This window comes from Vulpes lagopus, chromosome 15, assembly GCF_018345385.1.
Source record: "Vulpes lagopus strain Blue_001 chromosome 15, ASM1834538v1, whole genome shotgun sequence".
Taxonomy (NCBI): Eukaryota; Metazoa; Chordata; class Mammalia; order Carnivora; family Canidae; genus Vulpes; species Vulpes lagopus.
Genome location: NC_054838.1, coordinates 44,192 through 54,887, shown reverse-complemented (window position 1 = coordinate 54,887; position 10,696 = coordinate 44,192).

Genomic DNA, 10,696 nt, shown 5'->3' with positions numbered 1-10,696 from the left:
AGCAGGAGGACTTGATTCAAACCCTTACCTCTGTGACCACAAAGCCCAAATATTGTAGATTGCACTATTTTTTCTCTTCTTTCACAGATGTGATGCTTTCCTGGATGAGATGTAACTATCATTTAGTCATTAAAATGTTTAAAATCAAATGACCAACAGCTTACATACTCAGGTTGTCATATCTGCATGCAATCCGCTCATCAAACACGGGGAAAAGGATATTGAGGCCCCAAGGCATTCAGAGCTCTGACTTGGTAGCGGGAAAAATGGAGCTAGCTTTTGCTAATAGTACAGAGCATATTGGACAGGCTGGTCCCATACTGAGTGGCTCATCACTACAACCATCCTGCCGTCTCTTATCTAGTGTCATATTGGGCCAATTCCTAAAGAACCAGTTAACTTAAAGGGAAAAAAAATGTATGACAAATGCAACCTATAACTGTTTACTTCCTTAAATATGTTTACTTCCTTTAAATGTGTTCTCAGACTCTTTTCACGAAATGACTTTTTTTTTTTAAAGATTTTATTTATTTATTCATGAGAGACACACAGAGAGAGAGAGAGAGGCAGAGACACAGGCAGAGGGAGAAGCAGGCTCCATGCAGGGAGCCCGACGTAAGACTCGATCCCGGGACTCCAGGATCACGCCCTGGGCTGAAGGTAGATGCTCAACCACTGGGCCACCCAGGCGTCCCTCATGAAAAGAAATGTTGAACTGCTTTATCAGTATCTTAGTGCTGAAGCTCATATGAGATTCGTGAAATATTAATCAAAAGTGTGAGACCTTCCCCGAAATATCATCTTATCCCTCTGCCAATAACATTTGTATTTCCATCACTCTTTATTTGAAACCCTACTGTTTATAATTCTATAATTATCAACTGGAGAACTTTTTCTTGTAAACCTATAATATCTTGAAATTTTGCACCGTAGATTAAACTATATAAATTTCAGGTTAGTCTATAAGCCCTCAACAGTGTGCTGCCAAGTTATAGGATTTCTAAATAGCAACTGAAGTGAAAGGGATATAAAAATAAGTGAACTTTAGCACAAATCACATAGCACACTTGAGTTTCCTCTTTATTATATTGCTGTCAAATATCTTACACTCAACAACAATTTTGCTCAATAATTTCATAGAATATGCAGTTTTCTAAGACGGTGGAGAAAATAAATCAATGCCAATGATTTAGAGAACTAATTGCTATTATCTCCTCTTGTAACTGGTGGATGTCAGAGAAAAATAGAGCAAAATCAAATTACTTTGCTGATTTTTAATTAAGTCCATATGCCTACGATTTGAATTACCTGAATATGATGAGTAACAGCTTTATATCAACACACAGACAGATACCTACCCATATTTTTTCAGAGGATTATATAATTGCATATTATGACTGTTTCCTATATCATTAATAAAAGTAGGATTTTTAGACCAAAGGAAGACCAGAAGGAAAATTGTCAAATAGTGCTTTAAAGTCAAGTTAAAACTATGACTCTCATACAAATACAAAATGAACATATATTAAAAATGTATGAAGATGCTACTATATGTGTACAAGAAAGGGGAAAAAAGGAATAGAAAGACGAATAATCGACAGTATTGTAGTTAAGAGCATCAAGCAACAGGAACTCTCACGCATTGTGGTTAGGAATGCCAACGGTGTGGCCACTTTGGAAGACAGTCTGGAAGTTTCTTACAAAACTCATTGATTTCTCACACCACCCAGCAACTACGCTCCTAGGCGTTTACCCACTTATTTCAAAATCTGTGTCGACACAAGAGCCTGCATGGCAATGTTTATAGTTTATCTATTAATTGCCAAGGGAGGGAGGCAGTCAAGATCTTCCTCAATAGGTAAGTGAATAAACTGTGACACAACCACACGACGGAATCCTATTTATCAATAAAAAGAATGAGCTATCAAGCCGTACTACCCGTGTACCTCAAATGCTTATTGCTAACTGGAATTAGCCAGTCTGTAAAGGCGACATACTGATCCATTTATATGGCATTTTGGAAAAAGCAAAACTATAGAGCTTATAAATGGAGCAGTAGTTGTCAGGAGTTCCGATCTGTTGGGGGTGAGGCAGCTGGGGAGCTGTTTAATAACATTAGAGGCACAAGAGATTTGCTTTCAGGAGAGTGAAACTATCCTGTATGATAACATAACAGTAGGTATGTGATAGTTTGCATTTGTCAAAATCCACAAAACTTAACAGCACAAAGAGTAAACTTTAATGTATACAACTTAATTTTTTTTTACGACTTAATTTAAACAAAAACAAAAACAAAAACAAACAAAAAAACTCCTTAAAAGGGGGAAGGATCCCAGGATGGACAGTAGACTGTGACAAAAAGGAAAAAAAAAAAAAGTCTAATTCGATTACAAATGTATGAAGCCACCCCACTGACAAGAATGGGGGTAAAAAGTGCTAAACTAAGTAAGTCTGAAAACGAGTAGAGTCCGAAGTAGTAAAGGCAAGAGTGACAGTACGTACGCTGCCATTTGGGTGATGGAGTCGTGTCCCACGGAGATGTGGCCTCACAGTCGTGAAGTCTCTACCCCTGCACCCCAGAATCAAACAATAAAGTAAACAGGCCGGAGCAAGCTTTCCCAGTCCTGGAGTGGGGCTTACGGAGGTTTTCATAGAAGCAGGTTTCGAAGAACATTTAGAAGAATCTTAAAGATACAGAATCCCAGCAACTAGAAAAAATTAAGAAAGCACATTTCAGTGAAACAGCTTTCGTCGGTTGTCCTCCAACTTTTAGCTCTCAAAGCCCCTTTACACTTAGACAAGTTATCTAGCACCAAAAAGGACTTTAAAAAACAACGTGCATGGAAAAAATAAATCAAAAAGTGTGCATGTATCTATTGAATCCTCACATTATGACTTGAAACTGCTGGAAAGGGGCTCCCGGGTGGCTCAGTGAGTCAAGCACCCAGCTCTGGCTTCAGCTCAGACCATGATCTCAGGGTCCTGGGATGGAGCTCTAGCCTGCTCCACGCTCAGCAGGGAATCTGCTGGAAGGTCCTCTCTCTGCCCTCCCCTGACTTGGGCATGCACATGCTGTGCGTGTCTCTCTCTCTCTCTCTCTCTCAAATAAATAAATAAGTTCAAAAAAATAAAACCACTAAAAATTTAAAATATACATTTACTGATTTATTTTGAAATAAAATAATAGGCCTATTTTATGTCAATCTAGTCTCTGGAAACTTCCACTTTATAATCATGTGAGAAAGAGACTGAAAAGGCCAGAAATACCTTAATATTGTTAGAGAGACAGTCATAACTATGGAGACCTTGCAGGAAGTCTTGGACATAGTGTCCAGTGGTCATTACACTTTGAGAGTCGTTCCACGTTTTACTGGCTTAAGCAGAGTCACAGAGGAAAGAAAGGCCTGGAACACTGAAGGGAAAGAAGGCTTAACTTAGTAATAATATTATCAAATTTGGTTTTTGCTTGTTTGTTTGTTTGTTTTAAGATTTTATTTATTCATGAGAGACACACAGAGAGAGGCAGAGACCCAGGCAGAGGGAGAAGCAGGCTCCATGCAGGGAGCCCGACGTGGGCCTCGATCCCGGGTCTCCAGGATCACACCCTGAGCTCAAGGCAGTGCTAAATCCCTAAGCCACTGGGATGCCCAATATTATCAAATTTGAATGGCTTAATGAAATGTAGCTAAATAAAGAATAAGCTGAAAATTAAATTGCCAGATATTGGAAGGGTTTGAGTATTATGCAGCGTAGTTTGATTAGTTCATTTTGTAACAATCGGGGAAAGAGGGTTCTTGAGAAGAGTAATGGTATTTATTTTTTTTTATTATTTAAGAAAATAATTTCTAATAGCCATGTGAAATATAACTCGGAGGGTTAAGAGTCTGCAAGTCAGGGAACATCACCTAGGAAGTAATTTTAACAGTCCCTGCGAATCGTAATGGGACCTGAGAATGTTTAAAAGGTGGTGAATTTTACAGCCAATATAAAGGTAGGATGGAGAATACTGGGGAGTTAGTAAATACATGGTTGAAGGAAAAAGAGAAGGATATGAGGGGCAGGGGAATTTGAGACCGTAGTTGAAAGAAGCCCATAGAACAATGATAATATTCTCTGTACCTATAGGGATTAGTGAAAACTCGTAGTAGACTTTCCAAAGACAAGTTGTTTTTGTTCATTTGTTTTCCGGGAAGGCTGAAACTCTAAGGAGAATATCTTAATGATAGCACTCCTCTTAGAGAGAGGAATGAATATCTTAGAAATAGGTCTTATATTTAGGGCTAGGACCATGCAAAGGGCACTTTTGGGAAACTATATATTGGCTGTGTGTTTTTTTTTTTTTTTTTAAATGGGTCATTGTGGTAACTATACAAGGATTCTTACAACTTATCTTAATGAAAATGGTATGTTTGACTAACTGGTAGTTTTGTTGACTGGGATACAAAGACAAAAATCCAGGGGCACCTGGTTGGCTTAGTCAGTTAATTCTTAATTTTGGTTTAGGTCATGAGCTTGGGGTCCTGGGATCGAATTCCATGCCGGACTCCATGGTTGAGCCTTCTTCGGATTCTCTCTCTCTCTCCCCTTTTCCTACCACCCCACCCTGCCCGACCTCTCTAAAATGGATAAATCTTAAAAAGAAAAGAAAAAAAGAAAGGGACAAGAAAAAAAAAGAAAGACAAAAGTCCAAAGCTGGATTTCCTAACATAAGAAAAACTGGATGGGAAACGAAGGAAGGGGTGGTGGAAAGGGAGGTGTGCGGGGGGTGGGGGTGACTGGGTGACGGGCACTGAGGCACTGATGGGATGAGCCCTGGGTGTTATGCTATATGTTGGCAAATTGAACTCCAATAAAAAAAAAAGAAAAGAAAAATTGGAAAGATGAGTATTAAGTGTTGAATTACGTCCTCCTAGAATTCTTACATTAAAATCTCTAGTGCCCCCACCCCCGTGCCTAAGAATGTAACTAACTGTATTTGAAGATAAGCCCTTTAAAGGCGTAATTAATGTGAGGCCACACGGATGGGCCTTAATCCAAGTAGATGCATCTGGAGTTAGGGCCTTCAAAGAGGGGATTCAGCTAAAAAGAGGTCCGGAGGGTCGTGCTCATGTTCTACGCTCCGGGAGTCCTTCCAAGAAGAGAGAGAGAGAGAGAGACCAGGAATGCAGACATGCAGAGAAAAGAGCCTGCGAGGACACAGGGAGAGGGTGGCCACGGTGAGCCAAGGAGCCGGGCCCCAGGGAAGCCAAACCTGCCGACACCTTGGTCTTGGGTTTCTAGACTCCAGGACTGGGAAAAAAATACATTTCTGTGGTTTAAGGCTGCCAGGCTGTGGCCGATTGTTGGGCAGCCCTAGAAAACCAGTCCCAATGGTGAGGGAGGGAGAGATCAGCAAGACCAATGGGCTTGAGCACATCTAACGGGCACTTCCTTTCCTTTGCCTTGAGGCAAGTAGACGCTTCCTCACTTCCCCCAGGCTCTAGAGTAAAACCTACATTCCTGGACTATTTTGGAGTTGATTAGTTATTTTTGTTTTGTTTTGTTTTTTGGTTGACAAGACAAAATTTCAAGGCAGGTCCGAGCCCACAAAGAGCCAGCTCACCTGAGTTAAATAAACAGATTTAGTCCAAGGTGCAACGTTGACATGACTGGAGCCATTTTCAAACGGAGCTGGAGAGGCCACTGCAAAGAAACTGCTTACACCTGCCTCTGGATGGAGTCAAAATGACAATTATTTTAAGCAATTGCTTGAGAAACTGCAGGAGAAGGGGCCTCCTGATGGCGAGACTGATGGTTGTGGACTTTCCGGAGGTCCAAGCGGTGGTCCCTGGATGTACGGCCCAGAGCAGCTTAGCTGGTTAGCAGGACACAAGACTTCTTCTTCTTTTTTTTCCCCCTCAACTCAGGTAATTGCCCCTTCCTTTTCCTCATAAAACTTCCTGCTTTCACTCTACAAGCAGGGCATTATCTCAGTTTCTACTTGAGTCTGTATTTCCTGAATTCTAATTCTTTGATCCCAAGTAAACGTTTGTTTGCCTCACTGCAGCTGTTTTCAGGTTAACAAGTTCTGACTTTGATTTATTGGCTTCCCATATGGCTACAATCCCTTTGATCTGAAGACAGAAAATCGACTGTTACCATCTAAGGGAAGTTTTTATTCTCTTAATTCTCTTATAAAGCTTTAGAATCTCATTTACACGATTTTCTGGATCCTGTTGGTAACATTTTTTTAAATAAAGGTGATCTTATTCTTATATGTTCTGGGAACAAGTTCCTCTTTAGATTGGTCTGCCCTAGATAACTGTGTTCTTCCAAAACAGGAGCTTCAGGTAAATCCCAAGAAAAACTGGACCTCTTGCTTTATGGAAATAGCAATATAGGAAAAAAAAATGGAGATTCAGGATTATTTTCATAAGTTACTCAACAGATAGACTTCTCAACTCTAAAACAGAAAACAACAAAAATGAGACTATTGTCATCATGCCAACTCCTTTCCTAGTCTTTTCCCAGCAAAAAACGGTCCTGGAAATTAATATTAAAAATTAAAAAAAAACAAAAAACAAAACGACTGTGCATAAATTTTACTTTCTCCACTTCCTAAATGGATGATTTGGATTAGCCATATAATCTCTAGTTACATTTCCTGTTTTATACAATCCAGAATCATCCCTCTCTAAGAAGAGTATAGCAAAGGTACGCTTTAATGACAAAAAATAACTAGTCCATTATTTGCCATGATAGTGACTACATTTTCTTTCCTCCAGATTTCCCCCAAATAAAAGAAGCACCATAGCTAGTCTCAAAAGCTCCAGCTCAACAGAACTTTTCAACAAAGTGTCACAAAACACACGCTCTGTTTCATTTGGGTCGCACAGACAGCTGAACGTGGCTCCATCCATTTTGCAGGTCAACTACATGAGAGTGGAGACTTGTGTGGTTAATTTGGCTGCGAGGATCATTATCCACTTTCAGATTGGCCAAAATAATGCAATAAAAAATAATGCATCCAGTCTATTTTGGATGAAGCCACTTTTCAGCTGTCTGTTCAAGGAAGCTTAAGCTCAAGGAATGTGAGCAATTTATTTATCTTTACCTTCAGTTGCTCTGCTCCAGGCAATGATCATAGAAAATGCAGACACAGCTGAAAGCTCACAAAAGCTTCCAATCCTAAGGCCACAGAGAGTCCTGGGTAAATCATTTATTCGTTTGCTGAAAATAATAGTTAAGAAATGGAATGATTTTGATATTTTTTAAAGATTTTATTTATTTGTTTATTCATGAGAGACAGAGAGAGGGAGAGAGAAAATGAGAGAGAGAGAGAGAGAGAGAGAGAGAGAGGCAGAGACCCAGGCAGAGGGAGAAGCAGGCTCCATGCAGGGAGCCCGACATGGGACTTGATTCCGGGACCCTGGGGTCACGCCCCAGGCCAAAGGCGGGCCCTCAACTGGGCTGCCTTGGTTTTGATTTTTAATGAATTTTATCTATATTTCCTAATCATAAAAGGTAGTAATTTAACACAGGCATCGTTCTAGTTAGAAGACACAGATAATGAAGAAAATGGAAAAAGAAACTACATAATCCCATGATAAAAATGAAACCTTTATCTCTGATAACAAACTTTTGTCAAGTAGAAAGATTTTAACTGATGTTTTCTCACTAGAAAACTAACATACCTGTAATTATGATTATAGTCAAAGAATTTATAAAATAATATTAAACTGGAAAACTAAATAGGATGCCTGTAGTGATTCATAAGCAAATGTTTCGATTCAATATATCATAGATAAACTCCCCGGACTTCTCAGGGATCCTTGTATTTCAGCGTTTAGCTACATCATGTCATACCTGCTTCTGAAGGATATTTTTTTTTCCTTAGTTCTAAACATTGCCACAATGAACCTATTTACTGGTATGTACAATTTTTTTTTAATTTTAGCTTTTAGCAAAACTCTAGATTTGGAGACTCTAAGCCAAAAGTCCTCAGCTCTTTTAAGGATTTTAAACCTTAGGTCAAACTCTCCCCTGGAAACAGCATAAATATTATGTTAAATGATACAGCCCGTGAAAGGATTTCAATCTAAAGTGGACCTGAAGGATATGAAATAGAGAATCTCACACGTGCATCTCAGAAGAATGGAAATTTAGGACTGATTATAAGTCCCTCATTTACAGAAGACCAAAAACCTATTTTATGAGCGGTGAACATCTGCCAAGAATCCCTCCACATCTTTAAGCCAATGAACTTACTGCTGGGATCCTCTGCGGGCCTCCTCCTCTTTGCACTGTTTGCCCAGAAATACAACCGGCCCAAACCCTCGAAGTCCTCAAAGGACTCACCGATAGTTTGCTATAGAATATGTTTCCTAAATTGCAATTCCTCTACTATTCTTGAGTAAACTCAATTTCTAGTACTTTGAGCTTGCCTCAGTTTACTTTTTTAATATAAGTTGAAAAAGCCAGGTAAGAAAGCATTCATTTCCCAAAGCTTGTGCCTGTATTAGACATTATCGATTAGTATTTTATTTTATTTATTATTTTATTTATTTTATTTTATTTATTTTATTTTTTTTAGTATTTTAATATGTATTTTGTCCGTCTGATGGCCCAAAGTAACAAGAACATCAGCAACAACCAATTCTTATTGTTTTCTTTAAAAGTTGATGACTTTAAATATAAAACTTTCTTACCCCAAGAAAACAAAAATACTAATTCAAAAAGACATACGCACCCCTATGTGTATCGCAGCATTATTTACACTGGCCAAGACATGGAAGCAATGCAAGTGTCCATCCATCGATGGGTGGGTGAGGAAGGGTGATATAGATACAGAATGGAATATTACCCAGCCACAAAAAAGGAATGAGATCTTGTCATTTGCAACAGCATGGAAGGATCTAGAAGGCTAATGCTAAGTGAAATAAGTCAGAGAGAGACAAATACCATGTGATTTCATTCATGTATGGAATTTAAGAAACAAAACATAGAAAGAAAGATAAAAAAGGAGACAGAGAAAAAGCCAGACTCAAATGCAGAGAACAAACTGGTGGTCGCCAGAGGGAAGGTGAGGCCAAGCGGGGTAAGATAACGGGCATCAAGAGTACACTTATCTGGACGAACAGGGGTTGTGTATACAGTGTTGGATCCCGATGGACAACATCGGGAATACAACACTGTATGCTAATTATACCTCAATTAAAAACAAAGTATATGATTTCAAACAAAAAACTTCACATTCATTCCTCATCTGTACTGTTTCTTTGGGTCGTCTTTTCAAATTATTTCTCCATTTGTCTTTCTGATCTTTTTTGCCCTCTTATGGACCAGTAAGACACATATTTATACATACATTATGTGTAATATGATATATAGCTCCGTACGCTATAGACAGTATCTACCTTTGTCTTCTACAAATATTGTATCTTTTTAGTTATTTTGTTAATTTTGGTTTCTTTCTGGGGTATATTCTGCTCCCCTTATTTATGTTACTATTAAGTAGTTTTTAATTTTTACATAGTTAGGTTAACATCTTATTATATTTTCTGCCGTGTATTAAAGTAAAAGCTTTCCCTGTACCAAGTTCCAAACCCCATTTTTTCCCAACGTTTTCCTGGTTGTGAAAATGATCACATGTCTAATTCATTAGAGAGTCAGTGTGATATAAAGTGTGAGGGATCTAAATTTATATTTTTTAATGATGAATAATTCTTCTATACTGTTCACTATTTCTCACTTCCCTGATCTTAAAATATCAACTTTTCCATTAAAAATATTTCTTCCTATGTACTAATCTTCTATTCTTACTCTTAATTTTTGTGTGTATGGTGAAGCAGTAAATCTATATGTAAAGAATATACATAAAGAAAAATGTGTATAAAGAGTACACATAAAGAATATATGTATACAGAGAATATATATAAAGAATAACCAGTTTTTACAGCATCATTTATTAAACAATCTTTCCTTCCCATGTTTTGCAAAGCTCATTCTATAAAATGTCAAATGTCTAGCTATGCTGGGGTTTGTTTTTGGACTATTTTATATTTATCTCTCTCAATATTATAATATTTTAATGACTATATCTTTATAATAAGTCTTAATGTCTTGGAGGTTGTATCCTTAGCTCCTCCATCTTTGTCTTTCTCAGGCATGACTTAAAGCATCTTCACTCTGCTTTTCCACGTGAATTTTAGAATCAGCCTAGAGAATTTTTATTGGAATAGGAATTTTATAGTTTTATAGGAAAATAGGAAATTTATAATTCATTACAATAATGAATAGAGTTTTATTATCCAGAAAATGTTATTTTAGCATTATTTTATGTTTTTAAATTATATTTTATAATTTCTCCTAAAACCACTTGCACATATTTTGTTAGATTCTTAGTTTTTTTATTATTTGCTAATGTAAGCTGTATCGCTTTTTATACCTGCTAAATTTTATTGCTATCAAACAGGAATATTATTGGAGTTTTTATGCTTATCTACTCTTTAGCATAATGATGAACCTGTGTTTGACTCTTGGATTTTCCACGTGCGTAATCTTATCTATCACTTGAAAACTGTAATACTTTCTTCTCTTTTCCTATTTATGTTTTAAATTTAATATGTTTGTCTTGCTGCATGGGCTAGGGTGCTTTTTCTGGGGTCAATAGATATCATGATACTATGATTTGCAGGAAGAAATCTATATTTGGTTT